At 43.7% G+C, this 19,600-nt stretch overlaps 1 protein-coding gene across 7 annotated transcripts in view; it reads left to right on the plus strand.

Moving 5' to 3' along the window:
• The window catches only part of PDZK1 (PDZ domain containing 1), a 53,893-nt gene that overhangs the window by 11,603 nt on the left and 22,690 nt on the right, over positions 1-19,600 (plus strand). For 2 of the 7 annotated variants that reach the window (XM_061120984.1, XM_061120989.1), the window contains exon 1: positions 3,882-4,059. The exons of 2 other annotated variants lie outside the window; for them this stretch is intronic. The gene's annotated coding sequence lies outside the window, so the exon portion shown is untranslated. Of the gene's footprint in view, positions 1-3,200; positions 3,225-3,419; positions 3,445-3,881; positions 4,060-19,600 lie in introns of those variants that run through there. 3 more of the 7 variants (XM_061120988.1, XM_061120987.1, XM_061120982.1) reach the window with 3 other exon arrangements.

Below are 19,600 nucleotides of genomic sequence, written 5' to 3' on the forward strand. Positions count from 1 at the left end.
CTGACGTTTTGAGAGGCAAAGTAATGCTAAGTGATAGAATCATTTCTGGAAACATGGCAGACTAGAAAATCTGAAATCCATTTCTCTACAAAGTTCATGGAAATACTGGGTAAAATATATTTTAAAAATTGTTTTCAACTAGATAGTTGAACTTGGAAAAGAGGAAAGAAATTGCTAAGGTCCAGAAGTGAAGAGAAAGTGAAGTGAAAGAAAGTGAGGAGAAAGCTGAAAACCAGTAACCAAGTAGTCTGTTTTCCCAGGGTCACTTTGGGACAGGAGTTAAGACCTAGGAACTGAGACCCTGCTTGGAGCCCAGAATCTCAGAACAGTCTCAGTGAAAGGGTGGGGTAAAAACCAATCCTGTTGGCAAAAGGAGATTCATTTATTCACTCACTCATTCATTTTTGGAAAGCTTGCTATAAGCTAGGTTTATATTCTAGGCTCTTGGAATACAGTGACAAAACAATGACAAATCTCTATTCCTGGGGAGATAATATTCTGGTGGGGAAGAGACATAATATAATTAATAAACATTATATAAACATGATAAAAGGGGATAGGTTTATGGAAAAAACAGAACAGAGTAAAATGGATCAGGAATAAGAAGGAAACCATCTGTCTTGGCCTGGACTCTGAGAAGAAAAAGAATCTTCTCTTGGAAGATCCTGACCATGGAAATAAGAAGGAAACCATCTGTCTTGGCCTGGACTCTGAGAAGAAAAAGAATCTTCTCTTGCAAGATCCTGACCATGGATCTGCTTTCAGGAGGTGCTGGTGCTGTAACTGACATTCATTATTTGCATGATCTAGAAGCACTACAGCAAGTAACCAACATAAATTGAACCAAGGTTTTTCGTGTCTTTCTTCACCATTCTATGTGTATGGAGAAGATCTGCTTGACAAAAACAAAACATAAAACGCTCCACCCAAGATGCCAGGTGTTCCATAGATAAAGCCCAGGCAAACTTAAGCTCACAATAAAAAATATAAAACTGCTAATGGCAGATTTAAGATTCAATTCAGCATCTGTTTGATGCCAAATTCCATGCTCATAACTCTTGCCCCTACACACACCAGGGCAGGACCCACAGCATTTAGATTCACACAATCTTGGAGTTGGAAGCAACCCAAGAAATCACCTACTCCAATCCCCTGACAATGCAGGACTTCTTTCTGTAACATGACACAGGTTATTGTCAGCCTCTTCTTGAGTACCTCTAGGGAAGAAGAGCACATTCCCTGGATGGTGGGAGGCCTTATTGTAGACGAAAAACAATTCTACCTAAGGAGACAGACAGGCTCTGTAAGCCTTCTGAGCCCGGAGATCTGATAGGATAATTAACCAGATAGATTTAAAGGCTTCTTATCTGTAAAATGGGGATATTGTCTCATAAGATCATGCTGAGGGTTAACAATAATGGATATAAAGGCTTACCAGGCACACACAATAGACAATGTTATTTTCCCTTGTCTTTAATGTCTAGATCTAAGTAATTGATTTAAATAATCAGCAAAAAGACCTACTCTGCTTTGCATTAACCAGATCACAGCCACTTATTGCCATGAGATTTTTTGAAATCCAAATTTTAGTGAGGGCAAACCTCATTCAGTTCCACATAACAGTGGGGAAGAGTTTTGTCATTAAAACAAACAATTGCTTGTTTCTATTTAATTTTGAATCATAGTGTATCTGTATATCAAGGCCTCTTCTATTTCCAGTTTCCAGGCTATTGCTATTTATCCCATTTGGCCTGGGGTGAAGAGTAAGTCTAAGAAGTCTCTGAATACAGACCAAGGGTAAACTGCACTGTGAAGTTGCCTTTTCTTTTAATCATCCAATTTTTTTTTTTTATTTTAGGAATTTCAAGAATAATTCTGCTGACTTTGGCTACTTTAAAAATTAAAGAATTATTTCAATGCAACACAATTCATCCACTTGTAGGTGTATAGTTTGGTTGGTCATTGTAGGCAAAACCCACACTCGAGATAAAGAACTAATTCCCTCACCTGCAAGTTTCCCCTTTTGACCTTTGATTTTAAGAGGAATGTTGACAGGCTGGGATCCAGGGCAAGAAGTATTGAAGTCATGGCAAAGGCAGACCACCTGAAGGAATGAAGGGATCCATTGACTCCCAGAGGAATGAAGGCTTATGGGGGATACGGCTTCCCTGGTTGCTCAGTGGTAAAGAATCTGCCTGCAATTCAGGAGACTGGGGTTTGATCCCTATCAGGAACACCCCCTGGAGAAAGAAATGGCAACCCACTCCAGTATTCTTGCCTGGAGAACTCCACAGACAGAGGGGCCTGGCGGACTATATTCCATAGGGTCACAAAGAATTGGACACGACTGAGCGACTAACACACACATGAGGAATACATCAGCCTTCAAATATTTGAAGAGCTGCTATGCAGAATAAAGAGTAGACTTAATGTGTAGCTCAGAGGGAGCCGTGAGGACTCAGGGACAGAAGTGAGAGATGTTTTGATTCAATATAAAATGACTTCTAAAAATAATGTTATAACAACCACTTACCTGATGAAAGTAAGTGAGACTCAGAGTTAAAAATGAATTCCTCAAGGTTTCTTGGTGGTCCAGTGGTTAAGAATCCACCTGCTAATGCAGGGGTCATGGGTTCAATCCCTAGTCCAGGAAGATCCCACATGCTGCAGGGCAACTAAGCCTGTGTGCCACAATTACTGAAGTCCACACACCCTAGAGCCTGAATTCCATAACAAGATAAGAGAAGCCACCTCAACGAGAAGCCCATGTATCGCAACTAGAGAGTAGCCCCAGATCACTGCAACTAGAGAAAGTCTGACGGCAGCAATGAAGACGCGGGGCAGTCAAAATAAATAAATTCCTCTAGATCAAACACTTGGTAAGCGATGGAGTCAGAATTTGAATCCAGGTGTTCTGATCTTACATCCAGATCTTTCCCCTTCTACTGTCTACTTTGGAAGACATGTAGGAGTCCCAGGTAGATGTGAAGGTGGAGATGACCTGACATGAGCTAGCTGCTCAGATGTTTGTCATTGTTGACCATTTACCCTCTGGCTCCTGCCATGCCTTCACCCGAGAGCAGCCAAGACCCAGCAAAGACAGGAGGCCCTTGGAACGTAGGTGGAGGAGGGCGAGGCCACCCTGTCCTCAGCCTGTGGTTCTCTTTGCTTCACTGCTCGGAGCAATCTCTTGCCCTGATTTCCAGTGTGGGCTGAGGATCCAGGTCAGTAAGAAGCCCAGCACTGGGTCTGCCTGTGTGGGTGCTGCTGATAGGGATCAGCTGCTCGGGGCTGGGGGCTGAGCTAAAGACGCCACTGGGCTTCCCAGGCGCCGGCCCAGGAGCTTGTGGAAGTGCCTCCACCAGCCCACTTGGGCTTGCCTGAGAGGTTCTGGGTGTGGACGGGGAAACCAGTTGTCGGAGAAGAGAAACAGAGCACCCTCAGGTAAGACAGAGAAAGGGGAAAGAGAGAGAGGAGAGAGTGTATAAGTGTAAAAGGAGTTGGGAAATAAGAGCAGGGGCTTTACTGGCTCAGCTTCTAGGGATCCTGAAAGTAAGAATGCCAGGTGGAGAGGAGGCAGGATGGGCGTACACGGAGCTTTGCTCCTTTCACCAGGACTTCTTGGCCTGTGGCCTCCTGCGGGTGAGGTGGCACAGGTACTGCTCCCCAGCAAGACCTCAGGGTGCTCAGGTGCTGGTGATCAGTGCTGCCCTTGGCCTGGGGGATGGTGGTGGCTCTGAGGCTTGGGTATTGCTTGGGTGTGACTGAGGCATCTGCCGAGCAGAAGGCCCCTCCCCCGGGCGGGCCTCCCCTCCCCTCTCTGCTCCCCTCTCTAGGCAGGTGGGCCCGAGCCTTGGGTTTGCTGAGGGTTTTCCAGGTTTGCCCAGCCAGCTGACAGCAAGCTGGACAGAGGTCATTTGAACTCAGACCACACATCCCTGTTAAATATATCAGCTTTTAAATCAACCTTTGTTCAAAGTCCAGTGAGTTCCAACTAGAGCTCACCAGCAGAGAGAACTGCCTGGTGAAGCCAGTGGCGCTTCTTCCTCCAGGACCTAGGTAAGAACTGACTCGGGGTCCCCGTGACTGAGGGTCCTGACCACCTAGGCCCAGACCCCCTTCCTTCTTTTTCTTTTTCCATTTCTACGTAGTAGCTGGCCGTCCAGGGCAGAAGAGAGCCTGGTGGGGAAGAAGGCAGGCAGGCCCCTTTGGTGATGGTGGGACTGGGGGGTGAGGGATTCTCCACACTCTGAGGTTCTCTGTGCATGAGACACCCGGACCTTACAGGCTGGGGTCTGCTTCACAAGGGAATAGGTAATCTGACTCTCAGAGCAAGGTTTCCCAGGGTCGCACGGGCGTTTGATGTGTAGCCAGAGCGGGGGAGATGACAGACTTCACAGGTTTCCAGGGAGGTTCTCTCTCACAGGACCTTCTCACTGTTCAAGGCCTTTGGGTAGTAGAGATTTTCTTTTGGAAGCAGCCGTTAAAAGGTACAACCTAACAACTTTCTCACTGGATAATAAAAACACCTTTTATCATGTTATAGCGCTCAGAAATAAGTCGGTGGATTTTTAGGCTGACCGAATTTTAAAACAGATTCCCCAGACTTTACCCCCTGGAGTGTCTAGTTCTTTGGATCTTGTGAGGCCATGAAAAATCTTTTTTTTCTTCTGCAACATCCCTTCAGATGATTCTTGTGGGAAGGGACATTTGGGAGCCACTACTTAGTAACTTATTTCCTAAGCGGAAGTGGTCAAGGGACTTAAGTGTGACTGTCATCTCGGGGCTCCCCAGTGGAGGAGATTCCTGGTCTGGGCTGGCTCTGCAGGAACATACACTCCTCAGTTACAGTTCTTGCAACATTGTACCCATGAGCAAACTCTCAGTCCTATTTCCAAAAGGCACAGGGGCTCTTTGTCTCAGGCCATGGTTGTCTAGTCACCTGAAGTCACATGTTCTTCCCTGCAGCAAATAACTCAGGGACTTTGAGTCTCTGTGTTATGACAAAGTAAATTGTTCTTATCTTTGACTCTTTTGTTTGTTCTTTGCACCATAAACTATGAAGTTGCTAGTAATGATGTCTTATGTTCATAGACCACTGGTTAGACAACTCTTTCTCATCCCAGGGAAGGAACATGGGACTGGAATACAGATAACTTGGGCTTTGATTCAGTTGTTAGTGACAGGCCATTAGACAAGTCCCTTTGCCAACTGGAGCCTCAAGTTTATTGCCTATCAAAGCCTCTCATCTTTCCCCAAGGCTGTATTGAAAATAAAATTAGAAATATGTGTTCAAGCATAACCACACATGTGCTTACTTTTCACATATGTGTCTCCAGAGGCCCTGTGGAACAGTGGGGCAGCCTTGTGGTCAGCTGGGAGATCTTGTGTTTTAATCTCATTGAAAGTGAAAGTGTTTGTCGCTCAGTGTGTCTGACTCTTTGCGATCCCATGAACTGTAGCCCGCCAGGCTCCTCCATCCGTGGGATTTTCCAGGCAAGAATCCTGGAGAGGGTTGCCATTTCCTTCTCCAGGGGATCTTCCCAACCCCGGGATCAAACCCGGGTCTCACTCATTGCAGGCAGACTCTTTACCATCTGAGCCAAAAGGGAAGTCCTTAAGAAATGTGGAACGAATTTGTATTCATCTCATTGAGTCTCTGTTTACTCATCTACCAGTAAGGGGCTGAGACTAGATGATTGCTGGTATCCTACCCCCAACCCCCGCCCCTCTCCAAATATGATAGATACTGGAGCTTTGAATGCTGGCTCCTGCTTGTCATTTGGGTATGAATGGAAATGTTACCTTCCCCGGAATGCTTTTATTTTTATTTTTTTTGATTATCTTATAACTTTTATTATTATTTTTTTTTTTCAGTGGGTTTTGTCATACATTGATATGAATCAGCCATGGATTTACACGTATTCCCCATCCCGATCCCCGCTCCCACCTCCCTCTCCACCCGATTCCCCCGAGTCCTCCCAGTGCACCAGGCTGGAGCACTTGTCTCATGCATCCCACCTGGGCTGGTGATCTGTTTCACCATAGACAGTATACATGCTGTTCTTCTGAAATATCCCACCCTCACATTCTCCCACAGAGTTCAAAAGTCTGTTCTGTATTTCTGTGTCTCTTTTTCTGTTTTGCATATAGGGTTATCGTTACCATCTTTCTAAATTCTATATATATGTGATAGTATGCTGTAATGTTCTTTATCTTTCTGGCTTACTTCACTCTGTATAAGGGGCTCCAGCTTCATCCATCTCATTAGGACTGGTTCAAATGAATTCTTTTTAATGGCTGAGTAATATTCCATGGTGTATATGTACCACAGCTTCCTTATCCATTCATCTGCTGATGGGCATCTAGGTTGCTTCCATGTCCTGGCTATTATAAACAGTGCTGCGATGAACATTGGGGTGCACGTGTCTCTTTCAGATCTGGTTTCCTCAGTGTGTATGCCCAGAAGTGGGATTGCTGGGTCATATGGCAGTTCTATTTCCAGTTTTTTAAGAAATCTCCACACTGTTTTCCATAGCGGCTGTACTAGTTTGCATTCCCACCAACAGTGTACACTGTTGGTGGGAACCCCGGAATGCTTTTTTTTTTTTTTTTTTATTTTATTTTTTCCAGTGGGTTTTGTCATACATTGATATGAATCAGCCATGGATTTACATGTATTCCCAATCCCGATCCCCCCTCCCACCTCCCTCTCCACCCGATTCCTCTGGGTCTTCCCAGTGCACCAGGCCGGAGCACTTGTCTCGTGCATCCCACCTGGGCTGGTGATCTGTTTCACCATAGATAGCATACATGCTGTTCTTTTGAAATATCCCACCCTCACATTCTCCCACAAAGTTCAAAAGTCTGTTGTGTATTTCTGTGTCTCTTTTTCTGTTCTGCATATAGGGTTATCGTTATCACCTTTCTAAATTCCATATACATGTGTCAGTATGCTGTAATGTTCTTTATCTTTCTGGCTTACTTCACTCTGTATAATGGGCTCCAGCTTCATCCATCTCATTAGGACTGGTTCAAATGAATTCTTTTTAATGGCTGAGTAATATTCCATGGTGTATATGTACCACAGCTTCCTTATCCATTCATCTGCTGATGGGCATCTAGGTTGCTTCCATGTCCTGGCTATTATAAACAGTGCTGCGATGAACATTGGGGTGCACGTGTCTCTTTCAGATCTGGTTTCCTCAGTGTGTATGCCCAGAAGTGGGATTGCTGGGTCATATGGCAGTTCTATTTCCAGTTTTTTAAGAAATCTCCACACTGTTTTCCATAGCGGCTGTACTAGTTTGCATTCCCACCAACAGTGTACACTGTTGGTGGGAACCCCGGAATGCTTTTAAATTCAGCTTCCTCCTTCCACCTCACCACTGGATCTCATTATTTGTAGACTTTATCATCAGAAATCATCTTGTTTACTTTTTGTCACCTTTGGCAGATGTTAAGCTCCAGAGAGCAGCAGTCTTGACTTTTGTGTTACCTGCTCTTAGAACAATACCTGGCATAGAGTAGATGCTTAGCTTCGCCGATAAATGGAATTTAGTGTGGCAGGGAGAGAGCTGCAAGAATAGAGTCAGTATGTTTGGATAACGCTTTAATCAAGGAGGAGGCTGAAGAACTCTGATACTCTCTCAGGCACTTAAGGTCCTTGCCTGCAAGTATGCTAAGTCACTTCAGTCATATCCAACTCTGTGTGACCCATGGACCGTAGCCCGCCAGTCTCCTCTGCCCATGGGATTCTCCAGGCAAGAATACTAGTGTGGGTTGCCATGCCCTCCTCCAGGGGATCTTCCCGACCTAGGGACTGAACCTGTGACTCCTGTGGCTCTTGAATTGGCAGGCAGATTCTTTGCCACTAGTGCCACTTGGGAGGCCCTTAAAGTCCTAAGTCTGATGGAGTGGGAATGGACATCTCTGGACATCTTGGTTAAATGATTTTCACATTTTTTGCACAGGAATTTGATGAGAGTGGCAAGGCAGAGCTAGAACTAGACGTATTTTCCTAAAGAGTTCAGCATCTGCTTTCCTTGGCCCTTCATGATAATCTCTTTGCCTGGTGAGCATCATCACTAAATGATTAAGTATTAGAAACCTGAATTACAGAGCAGATGTATTCTTACATCCGTCAAATGGGCATCATAGAACCTAGTTCCTAATGTTATGAGAAGGAGACTGGAGAAGCGCATAGTGCCTCTTGCACCTTAAGTGCTACTATTCTGGTGATCATCAGACAGTTTTATGATGGGCATGACCCCAAGGAAGGAAGGAACCCAGGCAGTGGGGAGGAGTTTTGATAAATATGAAAGATAGCTCCTACTCAACTCCATGGCAACTGTGGTCCAAGATTCACCATTAATGAACATGTCTGCTTGCTTAGTCACTAAATCGTGTCCAACTCTTTTTGCTGCCCTGTGGACTGTAGCCCTCCAGGCTCCTCTGTCCATAGGATTTCCTAGGCAAGAATACTGGAGTGGGTTGCCCATTCCTCCTCCAGGGGATCTTCCCTGCCCAGGGATTGAACTCGTATCTCCTGCATTGGCAGGCAGACTCTTTACTGCTGAGCTAGCAGGTACGTACCCTGACCCCCCACCCATTCCCCATTCGTGAACATGCCTCTGCTATTCCTTTTGCCTGGAATGCCTTCCTCCTCCCAGTCTAACTACTTGGGTTCCCTAACACAGCCCTCATGGTTAGGAGGCTGGGCAGATGGTGGGAGGAACCCAGATTCAACTGAGTTTAAATCCAGGTTCTGCTGCTTATCCAAACAGTCATGGAAAACCAGCTTACATTTTCTCTTGTGAAGCGGACCATTAGGATTAAGTGAGAACTCATAAAATGTAACCTCGGCTGGTGCTTGGAGCCTAGTAGGAGCTCAGTAAATATGCATAAAATAACAAATATTTTCTTTTCTAGTTGAAATTTAGAGGCTGGAGTGATTCCTTCAGAATCATTGTAGGGGTCAGGCAAGGATTTGCATATGACCTAAATTTTGAACTGAGCCTTGAATATAGTTAGGTCTTTAATTCATCCACTTGGAAAAAAATATGACCTACTATAAATAAATAGTTGGGGGTGGGGGCTGGAGGTGTTTCAGGCAGAGCATGTGGAGTGAGCAAAGGGCGGGCTGGGTGTGGGTGACCACATGTGTGCCAAAAGGTGACACTGAGGAGCAGAGGGGGATAAAGTTGGGCTTGCTTATGTTGTGCCTCAAAGCCTGATCAAGGAGTTTGGACTTTTAGGTTCTTTTCTTTTTAACTTTTTATTTTGTATTGGAGTATAACCAGTTAACAATATTGTGATATTTTCAGGTGAACAGTGAAGGAATTCAGCCATATATATACATGTTTCCATTCTCCCCTAAACCTTCCTCCCATCCAGACTGCCACATAACACTGAGCAGAGTTCCATGTGCTATACAGTGCGTCCTTTTTGGTTATCCATTTTAAATATATCAGTGTGTGCACAACCTTCCCAAACTCCCTAACTATCCCTTCCCCCTATCCTTCCCCACTTCCTTGCAACCATAAATTTGTTCTGTTTTGTAAGTAAGTTCATTTTTGTCACTTCTTTTTGAATTCCACATATAAGGGATGTCAAATGCTATTTCTCCTTCTCTGTCTGACTTACTTCTCTCAGTATGACAATCTGTAGTGGATTTTAGGTTCTTAAGTGGTATTTTTAGAGACTAACATGATGAAAGAAAGACCAGGCAATTTGTCTGGAGGCAGTGTCTGGGAGAGGCCAGAGGACTTTAAGTTATAGGGAAAAAAGCCAGGGGGCAGAAATGCAGTTTCAAAAGGTATTGAAAAGCAAGATACTTTGCTTGGGAGACACTATTTTTGGAGATACTCTCGTTCTGGCCAATCCTCAGGCTAGTTTGGCTGTTTTCAGGGACCAGTTCTGTCAGCACCACAAAGTATCCTTTCTCCAAGGGCGACTCTTGTTTTCACATGATATTGACTTTCTGTCTCTCCCAACTTGCAGCACTCTTAGATCAGCAAGTAGAGTGGGGAAGGCCTTGAACCACAATCAGGAGTCCTGTCTTCTAGGACAAAGTATCGTTCATGATGGGTGGGTTGGGGGAGGGGCATTCAGTATCAGCAGGCCAAATAAATTTCAAGATAAGCAGATTCCATTCTTTATCATAAAAGAGAAACAAGAATCACTCACCAGGCCTGTGAGCACTCTTCTCTACTGGAACACATTTCATTAATTTCCCATACTTGAAATTTATGGCTGCCGAAGACCAAACAGTAATCTTTACAGTGGGAAAGTACAGTTAGCAAAAACATATCTTGAGGCCCCACTTATTTTTCTATTTTTGATACTAATTTAAAACTAATACACTTGAGTGTTTTGAATTTCCACATCTCTTGCTTTTTAAAGGAGGAATCCAGCTGGCTTAAATATAATCTGCAGCAAAGATACTGGATCTGCTCTAGGTAAAATATTTTTGAAGAAGGATGAAATTGAATTTCATTTATCTCCTCCTTGCTTGAGACATCTGTCAATACCAACTGAGATACAATAGGATTTCTTTTATGTTGTTGGAAGAAACAGTGTCTCCCAAGGCTCTTAGGCAGGCTGTGAAAGAAGGCAGACACACCTGGCCCAGCACGGAGGCCCTTGATCGGGGCTGTCAGCTATAGAGGATTCTCTGATGGTCTATAGGTGCTGACATAACATCACCAGTCTCTACCAGTTGTAGTTTTTCAACAAAAGTCTGTGTTAGTCACTCAGTTGTGTCCGACTCTCTGTGACCCCATGGCCTGTCAGGCTCCTCTGAGCATGGAAGTCTCCAGGCAAGAAATCTGGAATGAGTTGCCATTTTCTTCTCCAGGGGATCTTCCCGACCCAGGGATAGAACCAGGTCTCCTAGCATTGCAGGCAGATTCTTTACCAACCAAGCCACCAGGGAAGCCCAACAAAAGTCTAGTGATTTCTTTGTTTAACTCATTACACAGCAATGCTGAAGAGGCAGCATTTCTCACAAGGGCATGATATGTGAATATGCCTGGCTGAGCTTCTTGGGAAGGTTGCTTTCTTCTTACTGAAGTTCAAAGTGTTTTATAGACCAGCATGGAGTTTTATGGTAAAGTGAGTAACATTCAGTTTGAATGTTAGCCAAGAGTTCCTGCCCTCTCTTCCCCTCATGCCTCAATGAAACGGATATCATTTACTCTCTGGTTACATCCTAGGTTATACAAACATCCCCCTACAGTTGCAGTAACTAGGATTAAATATTATTGCCCACTATCTTGCTCAGTTTTTGTTCTTTGAGTTTTTCATGCCTTGGGTGTTGGTTACATAAGCACCTTGTAAGGAGAGGTTGTGTTTTCTTTGCAGTCTGACACTGTCTGCACCATTGATTCGTAACCATTTTCCTCTTATCTAAAATAGATGGAGTATCTATTTTATAAGATGGTGGTTGATCCAAAGCACTCCTGACTGATGGTAGTAGATAACTGTATTGATAGAATGATCCACTACATCCTAGATTTGAGGAGAAAGACAAAGAAGACAGCACTGGGTGTTTTTTTTCCTGACAGTAGTCATTGCACCTGGCTGTCTCTGATCACAGCCCCTTTCTGATTTCCCCCTCCAAGCAGAATGCTGTTTATCCCACATCCTTTCTCTAATCTTTTGGGAATCCAGTGAGTGGACCTGTTCCCTAGTTACTCCCTGGTAACCGTGATCCATCCACACCTCAGCATGTCGGGTGAAACTTCCCTCACTCCATCTTCTCCACCCTTGTATGTGGGTCCCTTGGCTGCTCTATCTTGTTCTCATATCTGTTAGAACTCATTTTCTTCAGATGTTTGAACTCTCTGGCCAGCTTAGTTCTGTAAAAGCTCCCCAGAATCTTTTACCTCCTTAACACATGGCATTTGGTTCCATTTTGGTAATTCCCTAGCTTTCAGTCTTACATGGTAGTTCTCAGGGAAATCTGAGTTCATTATTTGAGCTTTCATGGGGGAACAAAATCTTCAGCTGACTTTTCAGCAGCTAAAACTAACTTTGCAGAGGTGGTCCAGAGTGAGGAGACAGAGAATCTCTGACCTGACAATCAAGATGCCTGCTCATCCCTAGTCCATCACTCAATCTCTTGTCGGCTTCACAAGGAAAATCAGAAACGCCACTCAAATGTCATCACAGGGAATGGGGTTCCCATGGACTCAGGACTTCCATCAGAGAGCAGGGAATATGGTTCACCTGGAGTGGGCTTCTCTGCTCCAGACACTGTGCTTAGATTGCTCTACACCATCCATCTTCAGTGATCTTGGCCTGGTGCGTTGACCCACGTGCATTTCCTATTTCTGGTGTGTTTCTATCTCCAGGTCAAAATTAAGGAAGCCACACATGTTCTCATAGCTAGCAAGTGGTAACAGTGGAATTAAAAAGCGGGTTTGGCTTTAAAACTCTGGTTCTTTCTAATGTACTTTATCCAGACTAGAATGCTCAGGGAAAATGGAAATAAAAACAAACTCCCTTCACATCAGCCACATACCTATGTTTAGACTTTTTGTTACTGGAAACTACTCTGTTGTAAACATTGTTTAAGATGACTTTTCCTATGTCAGCCGCTTAATTTTCAAAACTGTTCTCTCAGTCCCCTCATCCTCCCTCTTCCCATTCATCCTGCCCAGTCAGAACTAGAACTAGCACTAGAACTAGAACTGAAGCTAGAACACTTCGTCTTTTCCATCACTCCATCTTTGTAGCTCAGTGCTGCATGCATGCTCAGTTGTGTCCGACTCTTTGTGGCTCCATGGACTGTAGCCCAACAGGCTCCTCTGTCCATGGAATTTTCCAGGTAAGAATACTGGAGTGTGTTGCCATTTCCTACTCCATCAGATCTTCCTGACCCAGGGATCAAACCTGAGTCTCTTGTGTCTCCTGCATTGGCAGGTGGATTCTTGACCATTAGCACCACCTGGGAAGCCCTCATGCAGTTTCTCTTCCTCACAATTCAGACCAGCCTCAGAGTCTCATGTTTTAATGACCTCTGGGCTCATTGCAAACATAGAAACCCTCACCTCCTAGCTATTTGTTTTTAACATGTCATGCTCCAACCTGGGGTAAAAGTGACCACTTTCTTCTTCTATTCTTGATTTCTTAGGTAGGCCAAAAAGTTTGTTTGAGTTTTCCCATAGGCTCTTATGGAAAATCCTGAATGAACTTTTTGATCAACCTAATACTTAGTGAGAAAAAGGCATGAGAAATCATGCTGATTGGTCTTGTATAAATTCATGAGATCTATATTTATCTGTCTAATGAAAAAAATATATTTTGGCCTAAGTTTTTACTTAGAAATTTTTATTCAACGTGTTGCCTGTTTATAGTGAAACAATGCTGAGGCTTTGGAGAGCCGTTTTGCCAAGATTATAAACTGCCAGCCCAGGGGTCCAATTCTGTTTACTTTACATGAAGTTTTTTTTTTTTTTAACTTTGAATTCGCTGCTTGTTTTTATATATGGGGACATTTCACATAAATCTGAACTTTTAAGTTCTCTTGAGAGATTGGAAGATCCAGTACACTGGGCTCTTATTTCCTCATAGCAGTGGCCTTTGGAGGTAAATACTGCTAATCCACATTCCTCTCCTAGCCACCTTCACTGACTTATCAGTTTGGGGCCCAGTGGAGAATGTGGAGAATGTGGAATGGTCCACATTCTCAAAGTTCCTCATTTGTCTCAGTAAGTTGACCTTATCTTCCTCTTTGTCTCATTTTCCCCACTTGTCTCCTGCCTCAGTAGAAGTATTCCATCTCATCAAGGCCAAACCCATTTTCTATGCTATCTGTATCATCCCTTGATATACAAATGTTAAAAATAAACCCATCCACTAACCCTACTTCCCCCTCAAACTGCTATCCCAATGCTCTCATGTATCTGTTTCAGGATGTATCTCTATTCCTTGCCTCTGTTATTTACTAGGGTTCACTTGCTTCTTAGTCCCTTATCTGCCTTGAACTTCCATTTTCTAAACTTAGTGGTGTTTTCTGTTTTTATTCTCTTTATCTCCTAGCAGGGTTTTGCATTGTTAACTATGTTGTCTAGAAATTCCTCTTTTAGATTGCACTGTAAAATCTTGGCCATCTGATTATTCCTTCTCAGCTTCCTCTTCTTGTCACCTAGATATCAGTATTACCCAAGGCTTTATCCTTGGCTCCCCTCCTTTCATGTTCTTACTCCCGGGCGTCACATAAGCATTGCTGTGAGGATTCTAGGCCACCATTGCCCGAGCTCCAGGTCCACACTTCTGTCTACCTGCAGGATGTTCTGCCAAGCCCTCTGATTTTTAAAAGTTTTTAACTTTTGAAGATTTATCCCCATATTTTCTTCTAAGAGTTTAGAAGAAACAGTTCTAGCTCTTAATTTTTTCTTTGATGTTGAATTAATTTTTGTGTGTAAAGTGAAGTAGATATTCAATTCCTTTTTTTTTTCTTTAGTCCTTTTATTTAAAACCATCTCAAACTGACTTTGCCATATCATTCTTCATGACTATACCATCTTTTAATGGTACAACTTGTCTGCCAGTCACCAAGGCATGAACCTGTGGGTCTTTTTCTTTATTTTTTTTGACTTCTTCCTTTCTAACACCCAGCCCAAGTAGGCGATGTTACTTGGAAGATGCATTAGTCTCCTAGCTGTCATAACACAATACCACATAACAGAATCCCTTGTTGCTTAAGCAGAAATTTCTTTCTTCACAGTTCTGGAGGCTAGAAGTCCAAAGTCAAGGTGCCAGCAGGCCTCTGTTGTTGGTTTGCAGATGGCAGCCTTCTTACTGTGTCTTCACATGGCCCTTGCAGAGAAAGAAGACACATATATGTGTCTTCTTATAAAGATGCCAGACCCACATTTTTGGACCTCTATTAACCTTAATTATCTCTTTACAAGGCTCTATCTCCAAATAGTCATAAGGCTTCAACATATGAATTTTGGGAGTGAAACAATTGAGTCCATAACAGACGGGGAGTCTAAGGCTTGAAGTAGAAAAAGTATCAAGGGTGAAGTGTTAGTCGCTCAGTTGTGCCCAACTCTGGGACCCCACGGACTTCAGCCCACCAGGCTCCTCTGGCCATGGGATTTTCCAGGCAAGGATACTGGAGTGGGTTGCCACGTCCTTCTTCAGGGGATCTTCCCAACCCAGGTCTCTTGCACTGCAGGCAGATGATTTACTGACTGAGCTATGCAGGAAGCCCAGAAAAAAACTGAGCAAGGGTGATAAGTCCAGGGAAAGTATACCACTTGTTGGGGAGCAGACAGGATGGGAAAACGACCACAGAATTAGGGTGTTCTGGCAACTCAGAGCTGAGAGCAGTCAGAAGCACAACTCTGTTCACATTGGGCAGTGACCTCAGGAGATGGAATTGTGCATGTACCACTCTGTGCAACCTCTGAAGGAGAGGATTTCAATCCGGGGCCAGAGACCAGGCTTGACCACTGGAGCTTTTTGTGACACAGAATTTTATTAAAGTATGAGAGAGAGAGAGAAAGCTTCTGACATAGACATCAGCAGGGGGCAGAAAGAATGCCCCCTTGCTAGTTTTTAGCAAGGTGTTTTATGTCTGTTAGAAAGCTGTTGATCAGATAAGAGAGACACCTCTAGGCTGAGGGAGTTTCATCAGGCCCCTCTCCCACAATATGAATTTAATCTCCTGGTCATAAAACAATTGATATGAATACTGGTTTGTTAAGCTATTATTAGCTCAAGGTTTGAGAAAAGGAAAAAAAAGTTAGTCTTAGGCAGAACCATTTTGAAGAAAGGCAGATTCCAAAGCAAATACATAGTTTCATTAACATAGCTTAAGAAAAATATTTCCATAAGAAAAATGCATTGGTTAGCTCAAGGCAGAATCAGGTGTAGTCCACACAGAATTAAAAGAAGCCTCTTTTAATTTTGTGTAGAGAAGGAATAAAACCACCAGTTGCAGTTTATTTCCTCCTGCCCCTTGGGGACCTCTGGCCTTCCCACCTGTTACCCTCTCAAATCCACAACAAAACTGTGTGTGAGTGAGGTAGGCAGTAATTAGGGAGATCACAGGGACCTGGTGTATCTCATGGTCAGTGTAAATAAATGTTTTGTACACCTGTGTTGTTGTACCTGTCCTGTCTGAGGCCGCCTCTGTGTGAAGAAATCTGAGAGGACAGGAGTGAAGCCTTAATACCACATGTGGCTGAGTCCTATCTGGTTCCTCCAGCTCTTTCACCTCTCTTCTCACGTAGAGGTGCAGGCTCAGGCTGCACGTGAGGAGGATTAGTACAACAGCCTGACTTACCTCCAGGGTGTCTTTGCTTCAGGCCATCCCTCCTACCACTCGTGGAGCCCAACTCTGATCCTGTCCTTCCTCTGCTTATAAGCCTTGCTTATAACATGCCTGAGTGTGTGCTAAGTCGCTTCAGTTGTGTCTGACTCTTTGCGACCCTATGGACTGTCGCCTGCCAGGCTCCTCTGTCCATGGGATTCTCCAGGCAAGAATACCGGAGTGGGTTGCCTTGCCCTCCTCCAGGGAATCTTTCTGACCCAGGGATTGAACCAGGCATCTCTTATGACTCCTGCATTGGCAGGTGGATTCCTTACCAATAGCACCACCATGGAAGCCCCTGCTTGGTCCCTGCTGACCACCAAACTAAGGCCAGATCCCTTGGACTGTTATTAGAGGCCTTTACAGTCTAAGTTGTCACCCATGACAAAAGGATGTGTTGGCTGTCCTCCTGTTGGCTGTTCTTCAGTCACTTTGGGTTTTAGCTCTTCTTTGACCATCCCCAAGAACTTTGCCACTTCCATGCCTGAGGTTCATACTATTCTTTGTGGCTAGAATATTCTTTTCCTACTTGTGTCCAATTGAAGTCCTACCCATCTGTTGTCAATGTCTAAATCAAATCCTATGTAAATTGCGAAGCTTTCCTTAATTTGTCTCATGTTGTAGGTTTCATGGCATTTATACTCTGCTCATAGTGGTTGCTCATTCTGTACTAAAACTTTTCTTCACCCCTATTTAACTATAAAGTCCATGAGGATAGAGGTGTTGTTTTCCTTTATTCCTTCAACTACTTAACAGTGTTCTGCATATCAGTTCACTTTAGTTCAGTTGCTCAGTCGTGTCCAACTCTTTGCAACCCCATGAATCACAGCACGCCAGGCCTCCCTGTCCATCACCAACTCCCAGAGTCCACCCAAACCCATATCCATTGAGTTGGTGATGCCATCCAACCATCTCATTCTCTGTCATCCCCTTCTCCTCCTGCCCTCAATCTTTCCTAGCATCAGGGTCTTTTCAAATGAATCAGCTCTCCGCATCAGGTGGCCAAAGTATTGGAGTTTCAGTTTCAACATCAGTCCCTAATCAGTCCTTCCAATGAACACCCAGGACTGATCTCCTTTAGGATGGACTGGTTGGACCTCCTTGCAGACCAAGGGAGTCTCGAGTCTTCTCCAACACCACAGTTCAAAAGCATCAGTTCTTTATAGTCCAACTCTCACATCCATACTTGACTATTGGAAAAACCATATCCTTGACAAGACAGACCTTTGTTGGCAAAGTAATATCTCTGCTTTTTAATATGCTGTCTAGGTTGGTCATAGCTTTTCTTTCAAGGAGCAAGCATCTTTTAATTTCATGGATGCAATCACCATCTGCAGTAGAGGCAAATATTTGTGGCATGGACAAATGAAATCAGATTTGGGCCAATATGTCTTCTTGATGTTCAGCAGAATTTTGAGGGATCTTTGTTCATGATTCCAAACAAGTTGCATGTACTCCAGGATGCTCATTGGAGAATCTAGTTGTTTGGCCTCAGACAGGAATGGAACTCGGGTTTCCACCCATCGGATGATAGAGGAGGAGAAATGGCCTCAACTCTTTTAAAAAAAAATTATTTATTTTGTCTGCACTGGGTCTTTGTTGCTGTGTGCGGGCTTTTTCTAGTTTGGGTGAGTGGGAGCTACTCTTTGCTGTGGTGCTCAGGTTTCTCATGGTGCTGTCTTCTCTTGTCATGGCACACAGGCTCTAAGGCATGCAGGCTTCCACAGGTGTGCCATCACAGCACATGGAATCTTCCTGCACCAGGGGTTGAACCCCTGTCCCCTGCATTGGCAGGCAGATTCTTAACCACTGAACCATCAGGGAAGCCCCAGCCTCAACTCTTAAGGTAGTTAGGTTTAGGGGGACTGGAAAAGGTCCCCTCAGACTTAATTCACAGAACAAAGAGCCTGTGGGGGCTATTAAAGTTTGCTTTCATCTGCTGGATTCTGTTTGCCCGGGTCAGAACTAGAATGTGGTGGGAAGCAGAGGCACAGGCTTTAGGTTGCCACACACTCCTGTGCTGCAGGTCAGGAGGGACCGTGGGCAGAGCGGGATCCTGAGAACCTCTCCTAACCAGGCTGCCACCTTGGTTTCTCAAGTGGAGTAAAGGTGAGCTCAAGGTAGCTGTTAATAGTTCACCCAGCCTTGACATTCTTCTCTGACCCGTGAGGGTGTTATCCCAAGGCCGAGGGGGAGAGAAGGGGAGCTGGGAGCAGAAAGAGTGCTTTTGAGCATGAGTTTGTTAAACTCGTGGGGATTTTAAACATGCCCATGTTCCGTTTCAAGCCTGGACTGAGTCAGTAGATCTGAGGTGGGGCCTAACTAAGCATCTGTTTTTCTAAGTCTCTGTTAGTGATTCTGAGGGCCAGCTAGGATTGAGATTAAACATGTAAGGTGACTGTGAGGATTAAATGAGATCATGTAGCATGCCTGAATATAGCATGGTGAGTTTTAAATGGTAACGTGATTTACTATTACTGGCATCACCTGATGGTCTATAGATTTATGCTAAACACTGAGAAAATCTGTTCTGTCAGAGGAAACCAGCTGCTGCCTTTGGGCAGACAACTCCCAGGACTGAGGAGATGAATGAAGATCCTCTAATTCTTGCTGACTTCACTTTTCCAGGAGTTATCTTTTTCTTCCTCAGAAAAATTTGCTCTTCCCTGACTTGTGTTTGATCTGATCTGTAGTGGTTTGGGGATTCTTTTTTTTTAAACTTTTATTGGAGTATAGTTGATTTATAATGTCTTGTTTGTTTCAGGTGTATAGCAAAGTGAATCTTTTTTTTTTTTTCCAAAGTGAATCTTATATACATGTATATATAATATACATAATATATCTGTTTAAATAAAGTATATAATATATCCATTCATTATTATATATATATATATATATATATAATATATCCATTCTTTTCCCATATAGGTTATTACAAAATATTGAGTGGAATTCCTTGTGCTATACAGTAGGTCCTTATTAGTTATCTATTTTATATAAATATGTATATATATTTATATATAGTAGTGTGTATCTGTCAGTCCCAATCTCCTCATTCATCACTTTCCCTCACTTTCCTCCTTTGTAACCAAAAGTTTGATTTCAAGATCTGTGAGTCTGTTTCTGTTTTTCTTTCATAAAATAACACCTGGAAACTAACAGGAGTTAGATAACTGCTTTAGAGCAGGAAGTAGTTTGGAAAACCCTGTGTTTCCTTTTGTTTTGGGAGATGCCTTGTGTTCTTGTCAGGTTCCCACTGATCTTGAGATG

Source organism: Dama dama, chromosome 20 (genome assembly GCF_033118175.1).
Source record: "Dama dama isolate Ldn47 chromosome 20, ASM3311817v1, whole genome shotgun sequence".
NCBI classification, from domain to species: domain Eukaryota; kingdom Metazoa; phylum Chordata; class Mammalia; order Artiodactyla; family Cervidae; genus Dama; species Dama dama.